At 34.8% G+C, this 25,631-nt stretch overlaps 1 protein-coding gene across 5 annotated transcripts in view; it reads left to right on the top strand.

Annotated features, from left to right (window-relative positions):
- The first annotated feature begins 14,420 nt into the window (after positions 1–14,420).
- The window catches only part of LOC106877715 (uncharacterized), a 61,530-nt gene continuing 50,319 nt past the window's right edge, over positions 14,421–25,631 (top strand). The window contains exons 1-2 of one of the 5 annotated variants that reach the window (XM_052971247.2): positions 16,308–16,953; positions 21,374–21,514. The gene's annotated coding sequence lies outside the window, so the exon portion shown is untranslated. Of the gene's footprint in view, positions 14,529–16,307; positions 17,242–21,373; positions 21,515–25,631 lie in introns of those variants that run through there. The other 4 variants (XM_052971245.2, XM_052971251.2, XM_014926673.3 and 1 more) reach the window with 4 other exon arrangements.

Genomic DNA, 25,631 nt, shown 5'->3' with positions numbered 1-25,631 from the left:
ATCAGTTTTGATTTAGTAGAAAGGATATTAGAGTACCATAGATTTGAAATCGTGAATAAATGAACCAATAGGGGTTACAAATATAAATCCCATCCCAAGAGCATTCATTTGTGAAATTTATTTATTGTTTTGTAATTACTTTTAACATTCTAAAAGAAGATTTAATATTTATACTCGTAAAATACATATAAATTTACTGAAATTGTTGAGATAATATTTCGTTTCATCAGCGCTTAACGTTGATTACAACCTGGAATGTCTTTCGACACAAACGACAAACGATAACAATCTTTTTTCTTGGTTTCCATTTTGGGAATAAACCTATTCCTCTTAATTCCAGTTTCAAAAATGTCTTGGCCACCAGAAGTTTATATTTGTATTTTCAAAACTCGTGAAGGTAAGTTAAAATGAAAACTTCAGTCACTTATAATTAAACAGTATTTAAACTTCTAAGTCCAAATTAATTTTTGCTTGAAAACTTTTGGAAACAATCATTTGTTCATAACTCCTTTTCTGCTGTTCCTTAACTTATGTCAACTTTGATCCAGTTGACGTTTTATGGAGAGTTCCGCCAATCGTGATCCACATTATGTCACGGACTACTTCCGTGATTATCCAATGTAGCCTTTTCTTCTTTAAGAAACCTGAGTTTGCTTTAAGGAAGAATTGTTTGTTATTTCTGCAGCACGCTAAGTGACTGCATAAATTATTATTTGTCAGCTTATATCGAGATGTTTCACAGAAAGGTAAAATCCATAAGACGCCTACTTTTTAAAATCTAATTTTCAGAGTTATAACATTGGTTGTGGGATTAATGTTTTTGATTTTGGTCGGAAAAGGGTTACATTTTTTTACATATCAAACAGTGAAATATGACAGCTGATAAATTTGATGAAGTCGTTGTAAACAAAAGAAAAAAATTATCCCATAAACTTCTGGAGCCTTTCCTAGATCAGGTAGCATCATGTTTACACAAATGTAATGCCTAGAACATTAGTTCTTAGCATGACCTACTGCTTTTTATTAACTTAATATATTTAAAATGTGGAATACAATTTAATGACGTAAACTTAGATATGTCTATATCAACTATTGATTTTTCTAAGAGATTATATTTAAATTACCTAAAATATTGCCAGACCAAAGTGATAATAAAAAGTTTGTACCACAAATTTAGTTTTAACTTTAATATATAAAAATATATATCTGAAAGACAAACAGAAACTGAATACTCTAATTTCCCTTCTGAGCAAAACAGAGAGATAAAAACCCGAAACTGAAAATGGTAAAATCATGCTCATCAAATGGATTTTATTTTCAGAAATACAGTTTTACAGTTTTATATTAAAACTGTTTAAAGCTTGTTGACTTCTAGCTCTTCGAAATCATAGTAAACATTTTTGAACCACATCACCAAAATAATGCTTCTGTTCGGGTTCCACAAAATCTTCTAAACATAAATAGATTGCTTTGCTTATGCTTTATTTACTGAATACATTTATTTCGCGTCTATATCGAAATAGACAGTTGTTAAACAGAACATATACATCATCATAATTTCAGCGTCCTTAGATAATGGATGAGTAGAAGACTTGAGTTTTGAGGGAACTTGAAAATAGGCAAAGCTGAAGAGCGCACTTAGGAATAACAGTTGTAGGATCGCATTTCTTCCAATATCTTGTTCTGCTGAAATGTTGCCATATCTTTTACGAACACGCATCACTTCTTTATATTTGCATCTAAAAGCGGGGGTAAATTATCGCAAATCCGTAACCGCTGACGATTGATCTAAAGTGGAATTGAAAACACGCCCTTACTTCTGCTAATTTCGTAGTTTACATTTGGGTATTATGCTAATAATTACTTCACATTTAAACTAAATATGTTCAAAAATTTGCAGGAAAATTTAGCAATGAAAAATGTGTATATTTAATATAAGTTGAGTATGATGGCTATCTCGTCGAACATTCACATACAGTCGAATTGCTATAAAAGAACCGTGCTTACAAATTCAACGGATTTGAAACTTTTCAGCAGATTGGAATCAAGAGTGATAATATTTATGTGAGAGAAATTAACCCATTTGGTATCGAAAGCAAGTTATAACATAGGCTCAATTACACTTTTCAAACTACTATAAAATAATACACTCATCTTTAATGGCTTCTATCAGTCATATGATGTCGGTAAAATATGTCGAAAATCCTTTTCCTTAATTTCATCTTTGAAGTGATATTTCAGTTGCTTATTGGAAACTGATGACATGGTTGTAAAACATGTGTCCAATATCCTTTTGAAACATGTGTTGATCAAACAGTAAGGGGAATATGGAATGCATTATAACGAAGATTAATGTCAAATCTAATTTTTGATTTATGATATTAATATCTAACAGATAAATCTTATAAATAAAAACTATCATGAAAACTATTTGAAAGCCAGCGTTACCAGATAATAAAGCCTCACAAATGAATAGCTCTAAATATTCACCTTTAGATAGATATCCTCACATATCAAGAAAAAAAATATTTAATTACGTGAGATTATTAATCGTATAGCCTAAGTAAAAAGAAAGAAAACTTTTATGAAATAATAGTTTCAGAAAACAGTTTCGAAAAGAAAAAAAAGCATTTGAAAACAAAAACACATATGAAACTAACTTAGTTAAAGTGTTATTCTATTAATTTAGCGATGAAAAAATATAACAAATCTCATTTTCTTGTGCAGAACATAAACTTCACTTTATAGTTTTAATTCTAGATTTTTACTCGTTCATGTAAGCCGGATCGTGACTTAGTCTTTATCAGTAAGAAAGAACCTCAATATATATATATATATATATATATATATATATATATATATACACACATAAATATGTTTGTATATACACACACATATATATACATAACTATCTATCTATCTATCTATCTATCTATCTATCTATCTATACATACATACATACATACATACATACATACATACATACATATATATATATATATATATATATATATATATATATATATATATATATATATATATATATATATATATATATATACATATACTTATATATATATATATATATATATATATATATATATATATATATATATATATATACACAGATATATACGTATGAACACACACATTTATGTATATAAATCTGGCTTTCATTGAGTAGGTATATCTGCGCCTATGATACTGTCCGTTTTTGAATCAATACATATTTAGTAGTGGTGTATAGCTGATTTCCACACCATGGATTATATGGTATCTATTTTTCTGTTGTTCTCAACGTTTAAGAAGTTTGAACTCATTAATATAACCCTTCGAAAACGATTGGTTTAAACGTATACGTTGGAGCAACCGTGATTTGTAAATTAGGACAAGCAGCGATGACACTATATAAAACATTTCTGGATTAAGAGATTACTGCGGTAATTAATTTAGAACCCAATATCTAATCTGACATAACTACAAACCCCTCTTTTCATTCGTGAATTGAAATTCCTACTCTTGGAAGAAAATATTAATTCGAAATTTATCATCCCATCTTTTAAAAATTAAAGCGTATTCCCCCTTAACTCACATCCAATCTCACGAGTTATTATTTGTTCATTCCTTTATTCTAAAGATCAAAAGTGGGAATAAGGCAGTCTTAAATTCCTTTTACTGCTACTTAATCTGGGTTTGATGAATAATTGATGAATATTTAAATCCTGTATTGAATGTTTTGCAAACAAAGAAAAAAAGGCTGCTTCACTTTTATGATCTCATTTTTTTCATTAAATTTTTATGGGTTAGCCATAGGAAAAAACTCAGTGCCTGTAACCTTTTGAGACACTTTTAGAGTTGTAGAATCGATAAAGCTGATATTTAATTTGAACATCTGTTGGAAAAACGTGGCCAGAGAGGAAGTGTCAGGGGGTAAAATTTCTGGGCAGCAATGACTTTGAAAGCTTCCAGTTCTGGGTTTTAAAAGGAAACGACGGAATGACTAGGTGAAGTGGATCTGGGCGGAGGAAAATGCAACTTTTATTTAAAAGCAGCAAATGTAATTTTATGCAGCCATGAAAGAAGCAGAAAGTAGTAATTGTTCTTCTAGCAGAATCGGTGTATTATGTTGAATCATTCTCTATTGTGAAGCAGCAATGGCATCCATATCTGTGTTTTAGAGAGGATTTGCTGGTAGTTAGGGGAAAAATATTTCATGGCACTAGAGAAAAATTCACATCTTTTCATTGCAATTTTTATGTATTTAGAAGACACCATGAGCGATCACTGGCGATTGTGAAACTCAACATTTGTTGGGATGTTGAATGTTTGGGAGGTTAAAGCAATGTAACATCTGCTTAGAAGTGTCTTTTGTTATCTAGTGATATCTAGAATGTCGTTAACGTAGGGCAATAAAAATATCGGTAACCTAACTTGAAATGCGCCAGCGTCATCAGAGTGTGGTTCGGAGGGTATCTCGTCAGCATACGTATGTAATGGTGGTAGATTTCTGACTCAAAGATGGTAGACGAACAAAGCACATCGACATACAATATATGTAGGAGCTTCTCCCACTAGACAAGTTCAAATACTTTCCTAATGTAAGACTAACAATTTTAATTCATCAAAATTCTCGAGAAGTAAAATGCCACAAATGGATGACAAAGCGGCCTGTTTATTATGAAGGAAGATGCAACACCATGAAGGAGATGGTGGTTAATGTCTTTGAGATATTGACAGTAAGGGTGATGATAGTGTTGGAGAGGTTAAGCTGCATGGAGTTAGAATACCCTGTACCATGTTTCTATGTTTTTAAAGTTTAGATTAGATTGAAATGTTCTACAAAGTAAAAGCTAGCATCGGAGCACTCTGTTTCAGAATGATGGAAGCAACGTTATCAAGGATGTTTACAAGCTTTTCACTAGTAGAATGTCTACATCAAATCCGGTAAGGTATCATGACAGTTGTAAATGATGTAAAATTGAAGAAGTCGTAGGGAAAGATATGATTGAATTGCTAGTATCCCACAAGGCAAATTTAGCTAACAAGGAGCTGATGATGTGAGAAAAAAAGCAACCTAAGATTACAGAAATTCAAACAAGTCTGCTTAAGTTGACTGCAAAAAAGATTGCTAAAAGATTGGTACTTATAGATGAAGATCTACAAGTTTTTACTGATAACAATGCTTATCATGAACATAACATGAAAATTACGAGAGGAGTTTATAATGAGATTAGTTCATATTCTGAGCTGTACAAAAGGATGTTGTGCCGTAATTATCAAACAATTTTAGATAAGTTCTTCGCCCATCAAGTAGATGATGATTAAGAACAATAAAATAGATGATAGTGTTCTTCATCCTCCCGGTAACTATCATTCCATTACTGCTTTTCACAAAGCAGTAGTCAACATCTTTTGTGGCAAGAACGCACCCTTATATAATATTGCCGTTATTATTTATTCCTTAACGTATTTCTCTTTAAACTTTTTTATGAATACATATTGTACGATGCACGTTTAAAATAATGCTTGATCTTGTTGTTGTTTTTCGTAAACAATCGTTGGAAAGCATGCTCACATTATAGCATGACAGACAATGGGAAAATTAATTCTGCATTACAACCAGATATTTATGAACACGTTACTTTTGTAAAGCAGGGTATTCCTGTATTTATATACATTGCTCAGTGACCTAAAAGTTATGGCTTGTCAAAGTTGTAATATGTTTTGATTACAAGACTCAAAAACAATTTAAAATATTTATTAAACTTACTGGTTCAATTGAAATTCACAATTTAGAATCACATTATTGCTACCACATACCGCGAAAGAAATTACTCATTTCACTATTTACTGAGACTTGTATTTCCGAGATAACATAATAATAAGATTTTTGCTAATAATAACAATAAAAAGAAATAGAAAAAATAATTATAAGAAGAGGTTATAAATCAACAACTAGTTTCAGGTCACTACAAATGCTAAGTTTCACACAACCTGATGATCTATTATTGTGATCTGACGTAAATAAAATTGCTAAGTCTATATTCATAGACATGGCTTCGTTTTCGAGGTCATAAAATACTTCTTTTCTGATCAATTGCTGATCCTCTATACAGCTTGTGTACGAGCTATATTAAAGTTTTATACACATCTTTTATCTTTTCTCTTTTTCAGCCATTAGGCTACGACCATGCTGCGGCACAGCTTTGAAGAATTTTTAGTCGAATGTATCGACCCCAGAACTTAATTTTTTAAAAGTCTGGTACTTATCCTATCGGTGTCTTTTGCTGAATCGTTAAGCTACATGGACGTAAACACACCAGCATCGGTTGTCAAGCGGTAGGGTGAGGGTGGGGGTGGAGGGGTCAAACCGACCCCAAAACACTGTCCGTCTATCAAATTCACCCAGAAGGCTGTGGTTGGCCAGAAGTTATAGTAGAATACACTTTCCCAAGATGTCACTGTGTGGTTCGGAAGCAAGCTTCTTACAACACAGCCACGCCTGCGAAATATTTTTCCCACAAGAGTTTCGGACCCAGTAATGAACTTATTTGCATACAGCCAATCAGAGATCGCCTTGAAAATCCACATACTGTGTACTACTACAGTACAGCCACTCTGTGAGTACAGCATAGCAGGTTTCACGTAAGCACCTCACCACCATCCTCGTAGATCAATTGAGCACCATCACTAATATGGAGCTAACATTAGGTACATATGCTCACACTGAGATTAGTGATACTACATGTACCCATTGATATATGCTAGGAGGGCGCAAAACGACACAACGCCAGATTGATTACGATGTTTCCAGATCAACACCAATATTTAAAATTAGGAATGAAAAAAATCAGCCAAAAAATTAGGAAACTACTCTCATTTACATTTTCTAGTAAATTACGCAAATTGGCAACACTTATGGTATCACCGGTGAGCAGCTCTCCATTCACTTTATACACTAAATTTCACATTTGTCACCCCTATTAACCCGTTTAGAACAGTTAGATTTTGTTATAACGCACATTGTCCACTGAACTCAACCAGAGTATTTTCGTGACTAGGGGGACACAAGTTTGATAGTTGAGCTCTGATTGGCTGTATGCAAATGAGTTCACACCTAGGGTCCGGAACTGTCGTGGGAAAAGAATTTCGCGCCACGCGTGTGCCTATTATATATATAAACATCATAGGCCACATGCAAAAGGTCACTTGACTTAAAACCCAACATATTCTCACCAAATTGTTAAAACTACTGTTGTTCAACTATGTTGTTGTTTCTCTTTCCAGTTATATCCAAGATTGCTCATCTACCATAACAGCTCTACCAAAGTCAGTCGACTCGTGATTTCTCGATCTATTGGTTTAGATATTACAAACTTTCACATCATGTACTCTGATTTGCTGTATATATGTGCATATCTCCTTTTACTTCTATACAGTCAATTTTTTGTGCCATATCAATGATAATTACTATCCCAACATATTTTTCGGAATCTGTAAGTTTATAAATAATTCTGATGCAAACATCAATGCATGCCTCCATCTATCCATACGTGCGTACGTACGTACATACATACATACATACATACATAACAGGCTGAATATCGTTATTTGAAACAATGAATAAAAAGACTGTTCCATCATAGAGATCAGCTGTCTTACTTATGTGAATATCTCTTCAAAAATCAAGAAGGACGACTATAATTAATTTTATTATTTTAATTGATTTAGTAACAGTGGAACAAGTAACTGGAAAACAAAGCATGAGTAACAAGTATTCTTTTAAAATATATAATTTGAATTTTAACTAAAAGAATACTTGATGCAAATAAAGAAGAGGATCAAAGACTCCACCTTCCCTGTGTACGTGCCTACTTCTGTGACATTTCAATGAAGATTTTAGAAAATTCCAAAGTAAGATTGAAAATCTGAAGTGATGCTGCTGATAAATTTCTAATGACAGATTCAAATCTTATTCCTGGAGGAGTAATCAAATGATAATGAATAAAGTCATGTGAAATACAATTACACTCATCTGTTTGAGCGAAATCGCAGTTAATGAATTCTCATTAACTGAAACCTACATCAATTTATTTAGTCAGCTCGTGTTTGACAGCTTTGAATACACAACTTGGAAATTTGTTAATTGGTCGGTTTTAAGGCTGAAGTAATGAACATCGACTAACTTATAAGCAGATAAATATGTTCGTGATGCAGACGAATATATAAAAGGTCTCTTGCAATACCATTGTTCTATTTCATGAAATATTCCAATGGAAATATCACATATCTCGTAATTAGTAACCCACATTTTAAACCTGTCTGTTGTACTTTTGGCAATAGACAGGTCAACTAAATTAAAGTATTTGCCGATAATTATTATATGATCTCTTCAGACGGTCTGGAAAGTTTTAAATGTCTTTCCTATCGAAAGTATTTATATACGTATATTATCGGAGTGTGCTTTGATTCTCATGTGTTTATACGTGAGAGGCTTATATATATGTGTGATTGTTATATGTGCGGGTATATTGGCATGCACGTGGACACGCATCAGTATGTGAAACAGTAAAATACGAAGTCTAATCAAATGTAATCTATTTTGAATACCACAATTATGAATTATTTGTAAATACTATGCTGTAGATTAATTTGAAATACATTGCGATTATTACATATGAAGGGTTCTAAAACTATGTAATACAATTTTGCTTATAAGAAATTAATCAGACACATGTGTAACATTATATGAGACCGTTTTAATGCATCATCTAGGGAGCTGTTGATATAGCGTCAGCTTTCATAAGTGTTATGTTAATGGAGAGTCATGTATGATAAGCAGAAAGCTATCAATAGTTTAATTTGCAAGATACTATCCCAGTCCGAACTTCTCTTCTTCAACACGATAATTTCATGATCACAATGGATACCTTTTGACAACTCCATCTTCTGAATTAGCCCAAGATAATTTCAAGAAAATATGTTACATTTTTTAAGAGACACTAGGTTGTATTTTACATTTATCTTCCCTACTGAATCGCTAACATTTAGTTGAAAGTGATTTTCTCACTTCTGCCTTATTTATTGTATCCCCAGATCTACGTTTAGCTGGACACAATCTACTGCTCAAAATTACACCCAAACATTCATAAGAAACACGGAAACTCCCGACAAAAGTATTCTTATCTCTCTCTCTATATATATACCCCCCCACACATATAAACAATATATGAGTATATGCATATATATGTACATGTATGCACATACGTTCATCTACCTGTACATATAGATACATATCTAGGTACATGACGTTGCAAAAAACATAGACAAAATGATAAACAAGGTAGAAAAAACACGCAGGCCACATAGAGAACATATCCTTCATCATCATCATATATATAGGGTACAGAGGGTACAGAGTCAACGCCACACGAACCATTGTCCAAGACCACCACAGATGATGGATCAGGGATGGCCACCGCTAACACCAGGAACCCCTGCACAGATATCACACCCATATTCCTACTGCATATCCGGGGCCTATTACGAACAGGCGGCAAAGACAAGTTCCTATACTTGAAAGACCTAGTAACATGCAATCAAGCAATATGCATGGTGCTTACCGAAACGCATCTAACACCTAATATAGCAGATGCGGAGATAAATATACCAGAGTATGCCGTACTCCGAACAGACAGAAGGGATAGAAGTCATGGGGGAGTTGCAATGTACATCCGAGAAGATGTCACACCCCTACTACTACTATCACACTCAAACTCTGTATGTGATACTTTAATAGTACACATAAAACAAATTGATGTAGTTGTATGCTCAACATACCGTCCACCAAATACCGCAAAGCAGGAAGGTAAATTTGAGGACAACCTCAGACTCATAGAAGAGGTCCTGACAAATCTGGACCAACACATCAATATACTTTTCCTAGGCGACTTTAACCTCCCAAATGTTAAATGGCCTGAAGGTCACATCCTCTCTGGGATGTCACTGCATGAACAAAGCCAGGCAAAATCATTGCTAGAACTATCCAACATGCTGTTCATGGAACAAGTGATACTCCAACCAACCAGGGGAAGCAATATTTTGGATCTCTGCTTCACAAACAATGTGAGCCTAATCCATAATGTGAAAATAACGCCCACATCTCTCTCAGATCATAACATTATAGAATTAACTATGTATGGTCCTAGACAACCAACTGACACCCACCCCACCAGGAGGACTCAAGCAATATCCAACCTGAATTTCCACAGGGCGGACTGGAAGTCAATTCGCAGAGAGATTCGAAATCAAAACTGGCATGACAGCCTTTCTATACAGGACAATGACCTCAAACTAAGTCATTTTATGTCAACCATACAAGACATATGCACCAAATACGTGCCATATAGAAAGACCAGCAAACATGCCAATAGAATTCCTAGAGACAGGAAAAACCTTATGAGACACAGAACAAAGGTCTCAAACCAGTTAAATAGAGAACTGGAGGATAGGAAAAGGGCTAAATTAAAACTAACACTGTTAGAAATAGAAAACAAAATTAAACTCTCCCATGAAAAGGAGAGAGCAGAGAAGGAGAAGAGAGCAGTAGAAAGCATAAAAACAAACCCCAAGGCTTTCTATAGACTTGCAAAGGAGACTGCTACGGTGCAGTATACGATAGGACCCCTATTCCTGCCTAATGGCTCACTGACTGCAGATCCCACATGGATAAGTGAAGTGCTCAGTACACAATTCAAGAGTGTCTTCACCTCTCCTCTGAGTCACATGCAGATAAAGAACCCTGCTGATTTCTTTGACAATAGCACTCAGCAGAAAAAGACTGCATCCATTACCTACATCGACATTGAAGAGGAAGATGTGATAGCTGCCATAAATGAAATGAGCTCAAATTCGGCAACTGGCCCCGATGGTTTCCCAGCTGTCCTCTTAAAGTCGTGTAAACAAGAATTAGCAGGACCACTCCGGATACTCTTCCAGAGTTTCCTTGCAAATGGTAAACTTCCCAAAAAGCTGAAGGAAGGCACCATATGTCCTATCCATAAAGGTGGAAGCAGAGCAGAGGCTGGGAACTACAGGCCCATCTCTCTGACTTCACATATTAGCAAAGTCATGGAACGAATTGTCAGAAGGAGATTGATTGCGTTCCTAGAAGAAAATGACATGCTGAATGAGACCCAGCATGGTTTCCGTCCAGGTTGAAGCTGCCTCACGCAGCTCTTGCAGCATTATGACTGGGTCCTGAAGCAGCTACTTGACCATTCAAATGTTGATGTGATATATCTCAACTTTGCAAAAGCCTTTGACAAAGTTGATCATGGCTTGATATGTCACAAGCTGCGAAACCTTGGCATAGCTGGTAAATTAGGAGAGTGGCTGCATGACTTCCTGAATGGTAGAAGTCAGACAGTTGCAGCCAATGGAGAACTATCTAGGGAAACACAAATATTGAGCGGTGTTCCACAAGGAACTGTTCTGGGGCCACTACTGTTCATAGTGGCCCTTCTGGACATGCCCACGGTCACTCGGAGAGCCACTGTCACTAGCTATGCTGATGACACAAAGATATCTCAGGCAATAAAGAATCCTGATGATATTGTAAGCCTGCAGAATGACCTAAATGCAATATATGAGTGGGCAGAGCAAAATAATATGCAGTTCAATGCAAAAAAAATTTCAAGTACTGCGCTACAAGACCACAAGTACCTCCCAACTGGCATACACAGGGCCTGGAGGTACTGCAATCCCAGAACCACAAACAGTAAGAGATCTGGGTATCAACATGTGTAGTGATGCATCATTTCACATGCACATTGTCAAGTTGACAGCAAAGTGCAGACAACTGGCAGGGTGGATACTGAGGACATTCCGTACAAGGGATCAAAAAGTCATGTTGACTCTATGGAAGACATTTGTTCTGAGCCGCTTAGACTATTGCTCTCAGTTGTGGTCACCACACAGTGTTAGGCGGACAGCAGAACTCGAGGCAATTCAGCGGCACTATACAAAAAAGATCGCCGGAGTCCAACAGATGAACTACAGGGAGCGGCTGAAGGCACTAGGTCTCTACTCCCTGGAGCGCAGGCGGGAGAGATATGTAATAATATACATATGGAAAATACTGGAAGGACTGGTGCCAAACTTTGGTATCAAGTACTACAGGAATGCCCGCACGGGTCGCCACTGCATGGTGCCAAAGGTACCGTCTACTGCATCTCACATAAGAACGAGATACTGCAGCAGCCTCGGTTTCAGAGGACCTCAGCTCTTCAATGCCCTGCCAAAACATTTGAGAGACATGCAAGACATGGATGCGGAGATCTTCAAGACAAAATTTGACGCTTTCCTCTCCACGATACCAGACGAACCAATGGCTCGTAATGAGACGCAGTTTAGGGCAGCTATGTCAAATTCTCTTATACACCAGATGTGCCATCAAAACTCTTGATTGGACCATGTCAGGTGGGGGAGAAGAGCCATGCAAGGAACGCAGCCACTTGGCTCAAACACATAAATAAATAAATAAATATATATATATATACTCACACATATATATAATAACTGTAAGTATATATATTTTTGTTATATTAATAATATTACCTCTTAAAAATATCAAGATATTTTGAAGAGGTCTTAGGTCAATAGGTTTTGGGGTATGACGATACGCCATAAAGCCATAAAGCTAAATCTTTTATGGACGGCAAACCCAGGGTAATCCCATAAACACGCTTTCTCCACTTTTAGTATATACTGCTCCACACATTAGAGCGTGCTTCTCCGGATTTATGTTTTCTAGAAACGATATGCATATATGTATGTATGCATATATATATATTATATTATATTATATTATATTATATATATATGTATATATATATATATATATATATATATATATATATATATATATATATATATATATATATATATATATATATATATATATATATATATATATATATATATATATATATATATATATATATATATATATATATATATATATATATATATATAAATATATATATATATATATATATATATATATATATATATATATATAAATATATATATATATATATATATATATATATATATATATATATATACATACATATATGCATATATATATATGTACACACACACACACACACATACACACACACACACACACACACACACACACACATATCGAAAGAAACATGAGTTTAAAATATCATACAGATACCTCTGTCAGCACATTATGCGAAATTTTGGTTAGTAGGATGTATAGAGAAGAAATAGCGTCCAGTTAATTTAAAATGTTTTATACAAACTGAAAATCCGGACACGTACATATTATAGGAACAGTGCATATCTGTAGAGTATAAAATCAAACAATGAAAGGACTAAATGTGATGATATTACATTTACTAATCAGTTACGATCATTTCGATAACTGGTACAGTTATTACATTAATCAACTTGCTGTATTACGAAAATAAAAATGAAACAAGTACATGAGATCGTTCAAGTCTGTGCAATATTAAATGAAAATTATCGCCGCAAGACTAGTAACAAAGGTAATGCAGTTTACATAACCAGTGAACATTTAGAAGGAAGGACCAAGAATATCAGAGTTATAAATAACATTAAGTTGACATACTCTTAGAAAAGCTGAAACGTTGAGGGACTACGGTAACAATGTGACTGGTTTAATCCTCTACACAAGATTTATTGTGAACATGTGGATCTTTAAACCTTTTCACTGTATATGTGTGGACATATAGATAAATACACGCACACATATACGTGTGAACGTGTAAGTATACTTACCCGTTTATGACTAAGGAAAGAACTATTTTAGAGGAAGAGCGATCTTATGCATTCTCTGGAGTCTCAAAATATTTTCCTGATTTATATTTCATCATGAAACACCCTTCTGTAGAGTTTAATATGTAGAGGCTTTAGAAGAGACATAGTTTTACATTTAGAAGTGATTATCAGAAGCAAAACACCATATTATGTAATGGCAATTGCATTACTTCAAAGCTTAAAACGTAAGGTCATTTTTAAGGCGGCAAGAGTCGTTTCAGCGACGCACAACATGCTTCGCAACTCTTTGCGTTCTGAGCTCAAATGCTATTGAAGTTCACTTATCCTTTTAACTTTCGTGGTTGACAAGATTAGCACTAGGTGAGAACTGGATTCGAGGTAATAGATTTCCCTCTCCCTCAAAATTACTAACCATTTTAACACTTGTGCTCCGATTCCTTTACACCATTAAATTATATCTGTAAGTTACACAATATCCAGACTTGTATGATGGGGAGGATGATCATCTCTGGAATGTATATTTAGATTCCAGTTTTTTTTTAGAAGACAGTGAAGCACACTGCTTAAAAAAAACAAGCGATACACTACTAAAAGATCTAACTGTAGGTTTCTAAAACGCATTGCACATGATCAATAGGGAGAAAAGAAATTTAGCATCATCTCGTCTGCGACAAGACTGAAGCTCTGCCAGAAACGTGAGTAGCAATTTAACTTAAATTTAAGGAATATAGACATAAAAGAAAAAAGTTAAAGACACAAGTCTTTCATCCGTAAGATAGCAAGAATAATAATTTCATATTAAAGTTAGCATTAGAGCATCTAAATGGTAAATTTTAGCATCCACTATGTTGGTTCAAAACCCGATTCAACTTGTGAAGTATTATTTTGCATTCAGCTATAAAAGACTCTAAAGGAAACCAAAAAGCAAACTCATATACACGCTCACAAAACACACATACTAAACACATCGACACACACACACACACACACACACACACACACACACACACACACACACATACACACAGATACAGACAAATGCATGCGCAGATAAGGATACAGACCACAGAAAGACAAAATTGACAAATCAAAGCAAGAGGAGACACGTGGGATAAAGGGTCACCTAAGAGGGCACAATGACGTGTGACAAGAGAATTTTGACAAAGAAACAAAAATAATAATAAAGCTGAAGTAAAGACCAAACATATAGTGCATCCCCAAGTATAACAATTAAAATATCCTTTCTTAAATGTGAATTTTACGGTGACGTAAGTAAACTTTCGTCGATTAGAAAACAATAATAAAATATATTCCCATTGAAGTCAAGAATTTTGTTGAGATATTGAATATTTATAATGTAATGAGAGACAAGGGTAGATAGGTAAAGGGGAAAAAGAGAGAGAGAGAGAGAGAGAGAGAGAGAGAGAGAGAGAGAGAGAGAGAGAGAGAGAGAGAGAGAGAAAGAGAGAAAGAGAAAGAGCGAGAGAAAGAGAGAGAGAGAGATTAACGAAAACTATTACAACAATTGTGGATGCATGTCAAGGCCTGTAGCTATGAAACAGAATTTTCTTAAATGCATTCCACCTACGGATGCAAGATTTCAATTAAGCACTTTCACAGGCATTTGAATGTTTTGATAAGGGAAGCCTTATTGAAACTCAGTTTTTATTGCAATTAGAGTTTGAAATCACCGAAAGAATTTCGCTTCATTAGAATTTCATTTGACTAAGTTTCCAACTTTACACTATGTGGTGAGAGGATTATAGACATTTCCATTTTATTTCGATTTGCAACTGTTATAAACTACATTATTTGTGTCTGCCTTGAAACAATAATGAGAAATATTCGCAACTAGAGCTAAGGTAGCTATATTTAGACTTAAATTTTAATTTATTATTAAGCAGTATAAACTTTAATAAGTGCTGCGACCCATATGCAGTAAAGACAAGCAGCCGAGGACCGTAGGTGTCTTTACTAATAGGTGACCGTTTTGTGATCGGAAGAAATGAAACTTAAACTGGTTGTCGTCGCTGATACATAACTCCCTAATTCTAATTATTTATGCAACGAAATAAGTAAAACATCTCGAGGAGCTTATTTACCAGTAAACAGTATTTTCAGCTACTTTGAGTTTCAGACTGTTTCTTGAGAATAACATTAATCATTTTCATTCTTGACTATTTCAACGAGAGGTTTAGCTGGACAATACTTTGGCTACAGACGTATCTTAGAACACAGCTATTTCTATTTCTGATTTCTTAACATATTTCTTATTTATGTTACCCGGGTGATTTTCTGTTTACTAGCACAGTGGTTCGCTTTTTATTGCCTCTGTATTCAGTCACTGACTGTCTATTTGCTTGTACACACACGCGCACGTATACATACGCACGCGCGCGCGCGCACACACAGACACAGACACACACATATATCACTAGACATTGCTGGCAGGTGTAAACATCTTACTCTCGCCCTACCTTGTCTCAACAGGTTAACGATAGTTTATTAGTTGCGTTGCTGTTATACGCGTGCGCTCATAAAATATACACAATCACGCACTTGATATTTCTCTCACTCACATATAGCTTTAGCTGTAATCTCTCCCAATATTTTAAGACGACCTGTTCACATAATGAATGCACTGTACATGCACATGCATGTATTCCACTTATATATACTTAGAAACGTAAATATACTTTCAGCAGCGCTGAAATCTTAGTAAAAAAAGAACTGACTCGTCCAAAGCACTAAGATATTGATCACACAGAACATAAAAAAAAAAAAAAAAAAATTGTTGTCAGCAATTCAGAAATGATTCAGAGACACAAAGTGGGGTCAGTACCACCATTCTAATTTCATTAGTAATCCTCTATTGGTGTATATTAGATTAAACACCAAACGGAACTGAACTTATGCTGACAAATCCCCGTCATTCGAACTCAGACATAAAAGTGATAAAACTACTACTACTACTACTACTACTACTACTACTACCGTCACCGCCGCTGCTGCTGGTGTTTGACTGCTGCTACTATGCACGTAATTAAACATGAACTTCCAATACGTACTTATAAATGTACAAACACACACGTCACTATTGTACGACACGGAAGCATAACGGTAGGTTGGATAAAATTTCTGTAATTGTTGTTATAAAGATTACACTGTTGGCTTATCTGTATTATGTTTGTATGTACATACATACATACATACATACATACATACATGCATACACACATACATACATGCATATATGCATGCATGTATATATATGGATAGCAATGCGTTTCTGATTTGTGAAGTTTTCGTGAAACAATATGCTGTTCATTGACTCATGCTTGTTTTGGTGAAGTTTACCTACAATACAATTCCTGTCTGTAGCGACAAGAATTTCGAACAATGTTGAAGGTAATAGTGTAATATATACTTTTTTTTATTATTTGCTTATAGTTGTTTATTGTGAAGGCGCGTGGCTTAGTGATTAGGAGTATTCGGCTCATTATCGCAATGTCGTGAGTTCGATTCCTGGCAACGTGTTGTGTCCATTAGCAAGAAACTTTATTTCATTATGCTCCAGTCCACTCAGCTAATAAAAATGAGTAGTACCTGTATTTCAAAGGGCTGGCCTTGTCACACTATGTCACGCTGAACGTCTCTGAGAACTACGTTAAGGGTACACGAGTTTGTGGAGCGCTCAGCCACATGCGCGTTAATTTCACGACCAGGACGTTCCGTTGATCGAAGCAACCTCGTTGTCGTTAACGATGGAATGCCAGTTATTCTTTTATATGTTCCAGCCTTGAGGCTGCGGCCATGCTGGGGCACATTAAAAAAAAATTCTTTTATAGTAATTGCATGCTATATTTCTTACTTACTCTCATTGTATTCATATAAAATGCTTTATAAAGTCATTCAACTGATTTTGTTCGATATTTCTGTAATATTACCGAGGAATAATGTTAAATATACAATTTTCCCAGCATTGTTTAAAGGGTATCTTATTTCAACTTGACCTTTTAAATTTCAAGCTTTCCTCATTGTACTATTAATTTGACAGCTAGTCTATCTTTTTAAATTATATTTCACAGAGTTCAACTTAATAATGTATGACAGATTGTCATTGTGTATAGTGTTTCATACATGACTCTTCTTCGCAGTCACTTTCACCTCATCTGTGACATCAAATATTTGTCTTCGAAGTCTGTCCTTTATTGGAATGGTCGAGTGGAAATCAGAGGGCACCAGAACTCGGCATTAAGGTGGTTGCCTAATTGCTAAGTTTGTTGCCAAAGATTCGTGTGGTTGCGCATTGAATCATTTACAGATTCTTGCGCAGTCTTTTTCCTTTTAACAGCTTCCCTCAACTTCCAGAGTGTCTTAACGTGCCGTCTGCGTTCGCAGTATGACTATGATCCAAAACGTTAAGGTGAATGACGCCTTCGTCGTTCTTCCAAACGGTTACCATAACGTTCAAGTGTCTCTTGAATTCCTAAGGACTTGGAGAAAAGGTGTGATTCTAATCCATGACTTAAGCTTTGTTTCTGGATCATCAGAAATAAGTGTGTTATTAGCTTCAAATACGATAAAGTTGATATGAGAAGGCTTCTGACTTTCTCTTGTTCGAGTCGGATGTCAACTGCTATGGCATCCACTTAGTCACTTATCACATGCTGTCTTCTACTATCTTCTGTATTTTTTGTGGCCATAGTCCAATTTTGCATCAAGATCATGGATTGAGACACATCTGTTTGCCCGAATCAATTCAACCACTTGCTGATGATTCCTGTCAGTTGTTGCAACTGAGACATAATTGAAACTGAAATTGAATATTTGTCACATGGCTCGAGTTTCCTGCCATTGTGATCTTCAGGCAGGGACAGTGACACGAAGTACGAGTCGCGATACAAACTCTGTGTCAGTTTCAATTAAAGAGTCATATCCTCTACATGTTTGAAGCACCCACCTCTCATTCGTACGACATAAACCAGTGTACATACATACATACATACATACATACATACATACATACATACATACATGCATACATGCATGCATACATGCATACATACATACATACATACATAGATACATAATACATACATACATACACACACACATACATATATAAATACATATATGCATACACACACACATATATATATACATGCATTATATATACATGTAAATACATATACACACATTATATATGCATATATATATAACATATGTGTGTAAATTATATGTAATATATATGTATACATATATGAATAAATATATATATATATATATTTATATAAATATATTATATATTATACATATACGTATATATTATCTACGTATATACATGATATTTAAGATATATATATATACCCTACACGTATGCTATATGTAATATACATCATCATCATCACCATCAACATCCGGTCGTACTTATTGCACGGATCGCCGTGACTCGTTCTCTTGAGTCTGTCAGTCCGCCATTGCACGTGATAAGTTATCTCGGGTGCACTCGGAATCCTCGCAAAGTTTGATGTGGTCTGCCAACGTTTGCGTAACCATGCTTCAGTTTCCAAAGAAAAAACGTGACTGATGATCTCACCCGATGATCTCACCCGATGAACATCATTTGCGAACAAATCTTCCTTTGCAGTTTTAATTCCTAAATTCGTTTGAATCTTTCAAAAATTTTCCAGATTTTAATGTTGCCGCTTTGTTTGTACATCATATATTCTATCTTGCCTGAATTGAAAATAAAGACCAATACCTTTATCAGCACTTTCAAAGCTGTGCAAAAGAGACTGTGCATCACAAACTTCATCTGCTAGCAGCACCAAGTCATTAGCACAATCAGCATCTGTGATGGACACAGTTGGGAAACGTTTAATTTTGGCTGGTTGAAGAGTGGATCCTTTGTCTTTCATCTCATCTAAACGGTGTGGAGAACATAACCTAGAAATATAATGAACAGGTAGGATGCAAAGGTATCACGTTAGAAGACATCAGCCACTATGTCAAAGAACTCTGTGTCTCCACCTAGAGAACGAACTATAGAGTATTTCTATGCAACATAATGATGGCGTTCACACTTCCCTTTAAGATACCGTATGGAAGAAGTATTTCTTCCATTTTCTATATTTTTTATATGCTTATATGCGTGCTCCAATGATCCCAAAAGCTATGTTGGTAGGAGTTCCTCTCTTGGTAGGGCTATCCATACTAGACAGGACTAGGACCAGGAGTGACATCAAAATAATCACACACGAGGAGAAAACCTCAATGGTGAAAATCCTCGGACCAGGGATACGGAGAAGCTATTGGAAGCAGCATGATGAATGCGTTTGTTTCTGTGGAGAAGCTGATACCTACCAAGGGTAAAACACACAAAATAATCTGGGCGAAAGAACTTACAAAGTCAACGGCCAAGTATCCAGTTCATTGAAGCAACTACTGCAACATCTATAGGTGTGGCGTTTCTAGTTGAGATATTCAGCTAACGAAAGACAAGCATGACCCTTTCTCATATCAGACGCTTAAGCCGCATCGCCCATCATGTGGCTCAACAAGGAATGCATTCTGATGGGGTTGAGACTTCGGCCACTGTGTTCGAAATGTCAGTAAAGAAGCCAAGCTCAAAACCTAACCTGTCGAAATGTAAAAAAGTGTTTCCTCATTTCCACCTTCAACGTCCGAACTATAAACCCCATAAATCAGTTACCAGAATTTACTGTGTCTGTTGTTAAACAAAAGATATGTAATATATAATATATACGATATATATATACGATCTATCTATCTATCTATCTATCTATCTATCTATCTATCTATCTATCTATCTATCTATCTATCTATCTATCTATCTATCTGTCTATCTATCTATCTATCTGTCTGTCTGTCTGTCTGTCTGTCTGTCTGTCTGTCTGTCTGTATGTCTGTCTGTTTGTCTGTATGTCTGTCTATCTTTCTTTATGTAATACTTATGGTATATGTAATATGTATAATATATATGAAATTTATCACATAGACAAGTTCTCAAAAAGACCGGTGTTATTCTGCCTTGACTGAAAGAGTGAAACGACTTTGGCCTTCTTCGCAACAGGTGAGGACGGGTGTTTTTCACTGTATGGGTTGGTTCAAAGTGATGAAGTCAACACTCATCCTGGGTTAGGAAATGTTCAGTGTCAGATTTCCCTTCATCTGCTCAGCCTGATGCGTCTTTGATCATGTGTCAGAAGTTGTGGCATCCGTCGAGCAGAAACCCCGATCAGGCTAAATTCATTGTGCACAATAGTCTCAACTATTCCACCAAATATTCTAATAGCCTTGGCTATTTAATTTATAGGTAATTGCCTGTCATCTATCACTATGTGGTGAACATGATCAATGTTTTTTCTTGGTTTTAGCAGTTGCAGGATGTCCAGGCCATGAGTCATCTTCAATACCCTCCCTTCTCCTCTTAAGTTCATCTTCCCATTTATGCACTGTTGATAACGTAACCATGTCAGTATGAATGTCATTTGAGGGCTAAACCTTTTGTCTGCAGGTATTTGATAACACCACGATGCCAAATTTTCTCCATTTCCAAGAGAAGTCGCTACCAGTTACTTTTGGAATCTTCTTTGAACAGTCAGATATCTGTTTACCTGGAAAGAAACAATGTAGTAATTTATAAGTAGAGTTGAAGGTAATGTATGCAAGATTTCACAGCTCTAGCATCACTCCTTCATAGCCGGCTTATAAACTTTTCAGCCCACCTATGTATATTAAAAGTGTCTGAACCCCGTAAAAGGCAACAAAATGTCCCATTTTCACCACATGGAATTTAACCAGACACATGCAAACACATATCTATTATATAGTTTATAAAATATGCGTACGTGTCCACACACATGCACGCTCACACTTATTTATTTGTGTATATGACCGTATGAATTTGAGCTCAAGTTTTTGCTTTCTTATTATGGCATTGTGTAATAATTTACTTGAATCAAAATTGTTTACTGGATGTTAAAGAATTCTTTAAATATTTCACTTATTAATGGTGTCTGTTTAACCATCTCTGGTCGATTATTCATTGAACAGTAAAAGCACGTTGTATTAATCAATATTAACTAATTTTCTAATACAAAAGTAGGCTGAAAGCGACTTTCACTTCATCAATGTGCATGGGTGCAAATACGTATACATACATACATACATACATACATATGTATATATATATCTATACAGGAAGCATTATATGTATATATACATGTACATATATATATTTGTGTGTGTGTATGTATGTGTGTGTGTGTGTGTGTGTGTGTATGCACAGACGTTGCTGTGTGGTAAGAAGCTTGCATCTCAGTCACGTGGTTCCGAGTTTAGTGCCACTGGTTTGCACCTTGGACAAGTGTCTTCTATAATAGACTCGGGCCGACGAAAGCCTTGAGAGTGGATTTGGTAGACGGAAACTGGAAGAAGCCCATCGTATATATATATATATATATATATATATATATATATATATATATACATATACATTTATCTGTGTGAATTAAGCAGGGTATGGTATCAGAATACCATTTGCTAGAAATAGGAGCTAACACTCCAAATTTCTCACTATTAAAATACACACAGTGGCCAATTTCTTGCTCTTCTTCTTCTTGGTAATAATACCTTATTTAATTTATACTTGTGTATATATATATGATTATATATATATATATATATATATATATATATATATATATATATATATATATATATATATATGTATGTTTGTATATAATTATATATAGGGTTTTACATACACCACACATACAAACACATGCACATGGCGATAAAGACACACACACACACACACACACACAAACACACACACACACACACACACACAAACACACACACACATACACAAGCACACAGAGACTCTACACACACAGTAGTACATCTATTTTTTCTGTGTTTAAAAGCAAAACATTTTATAGAGAGTAATCGAAATGAAGGGCATACTATGGAAGCAGGTGTCGTATTTTAACAGCCCATTGATAGGAAAAAAAATCTGTTGTAGTTGATAAATAATTCATAAACTGGCTTGACTATGAACAAATTTATGTGGTAAAGGGCTGAGCTAAATGAATCAGTAGATCCGAATAACAAAACAAATACATTGAATCAATGCAACGATTGAACGTAACCGATTATGATAATGATGCCTTATTTATAGAAAAAAAAATCTTCAGCATTAGAGTGAGAATAAATGAATGGAATTTTATCTAAATGAATTAATGATTATAGATTGCTATCGACTCAGAGTGTGTGCCAATAAATGATTAACGTAGTTATCTTTTTGAATATTAATATGGGACACTGATATGTTCATGTCCTTTCGCGTATTTTTGACTCCTATTTATGCACTAATATCTACACCATTCATCTAATGTGTATAAGTACTACTCTTAAATTATAGACGTTCTACTACACTGTATTAGTCACTTCATGTGTAACTAGTGCTAAGCAACTGTATATAGTTGTTATATACACGTTAGCTTTAATAACTCCACGCTCTGACGAAGAAAGTATCAGACAAACTTTCTCTTTGATTGGTCTTATGCCACTGCTGGGAAAGCTTTCATGTTATTGATTTTATAATTTTATAAAGAGTAGGAATGAGAAATTGTCTTGTGATACATATCCAATCTTATTAAGAACAAACGCGAATTCATACAGATCAATCTGCCGATAGAAACCTATTCCTTGACTAAGTTTGTTTAGAAATATTCGGATACACGGTTCATCTAGAAATGGTTATATAATATAAGCTCTAATATAATCTAGAGAAAAGTGAACAAATTCGATAAAGAGGATATTTACATTTAAAATATTCCTGTGTTTAATAGATTACAAACATGTCTAATATATTGATGAAAAATATCTCACTTTACATTTTTGGTGAATAAGATAAGAAAGGTATTTCCCATAAGTTTCGAAGTCCTAAATCTTGATGGCGCTGTATCATTTCTGCAAGATTGTAGGGAAAATGTGACCTAAGAGAACATCTGAGTCTTGAAGGTTAGTTTTTAGTAAAGTGTCTAATTCAAGGTTTAGTGACAGGGAGACATAATGAGAAATAGTTGAGCTGATTATCAGGTATTTTTAATTGGAAATATTTTGTATAAAACACGAATGAAGATTTTGTTGGTGTCAATAATTGCTGTCATTAACGTTTTAAATAAGGAGAGGTACATGGGAACTGGTTTCAAAATGCAGTCATTAAATTGCTGTTGGCATTCACGGCTACAGAGACACGGTGCTGACTTATAGGTTTGTGACATTGAAAGCAAGGGAAATCGGCGGATAGAAACAGACCCTTTTGTTGTTGCATGAAGCACGATGTCACATAAAGCAAAGAATTAAACGAATCGTTAGAGCGCCGGATATAATACATTCAAGTCGACATTCTCACTACGTTCTGAGTTTAAATGCTGCCGAGCATGACTTTACATTGCATTCTTTTGGGGTCGGTAAATATAGATAAATAAAGATAGCATAATTTACGAGTCATCCATACATCAGTGTAAGTTATCAAAAGCCGTAAGTTTTATTTTTTAAGTCTTTAGCGTACATAAATACATAGATATTATTGCGCAGCGACGCACGCCAGTGGCGTACATTGTGGTAGCATGACAAACGTGAAATCTATGATCAAGAAGGAGATCAAATATATCTGGACAGACAACGTGATGGTCAATAATAAACTGATACAGATAATTCTGGATGGCAATATTTTCATACGCTGACAACACGACCTGTATGGCCCTTTCTTTTTAGCTGAAGGTAACCAGAGTAATGCGGATGTTTCTTAGCTTCCAAAAGTTGGTCAGTGTCTCTTATCTGTTGAACGATAACGAAACAACTAGTATTTGAAGAAAGTTTGAGGCCAACAGAAATAACTTATGACCTTATAGAAAGATGGACTTTTGGTAGTGGAACCGAGAAGTCTATATTGCCACCGTTCAAGAGACAAGAAAAGGTCTGTTGAGGTGAGTGAACTCACGGCACCATATTTTTGATAATAACGGTAGAACATTCCTTGGTCTGTAAGACAACGATTAGAAATTAAAGATTTGTATTACACAGTGGAACGGGATCTCTAGTCTTCTAGAAAGCAGTAGCTTATAAGTGTAGACTAAATCTCCGGGGACAGTCATGAATTGAAGAATACATTGGATTAATCTCCTGCTTAAAGAGCAGCCAATTACGGGATTATCCCCCGCCATATTGCGGTTTATTATTTAAGCTTACGTCGATTCCTCTGTGGTGTTGTTTTGCATTTATAATAAAATAAATGGATGCAAATTATAAAAATAATCAAAAAAATATACAGTACAATACTGTTTCTACTTCGCTGATTTTCACTTATAACGGGGGATTTTGGAACGTACCACTCGCGCTAGTCGAAGGATTAGGATTACTGTATATATATATATATATATATATATATATATATATATATATATATATATATATATATATATATATATATATATATATATATATATATATATATATATATATATATATATATATATATATATATATATATATATATATATACTTGGTACTGTCTAGCAATCATTAATTCCATTTAATGGATTGAGAAAAGTTGATGGCGTGAGCGTGTTAAAGTTTCTGTGGTATTTTCAAACCGGAATTCTCGTTCAAATACTTGCACTACAGCGGCCTCGACTAAAGTCAATAAAATCTGGAATCCGATAAAACTAATAACAATAAATCAGAGACAATAAATCAAGCAG

The sequence above is a fragment of the Octopus bimaculoides genome, chromosome 10, assembly GCF_046866305.1.
Source record: "Octopus bimaculoides isolate indiv1 chromosome 10, ASM4686630v1, whole genome shotgun sequence".
NCBI lineage: Eukaryota > Metazoa > Mollusca > Cephalopoda > Octopoda > Octopodidae > Octopus > Octopus bimaculoides.
The sequence above is the reverse complement of the archived record's forward strand: the minus strand, read 5'-3'. Positions and strand labels throughout refer to the sequence as shown.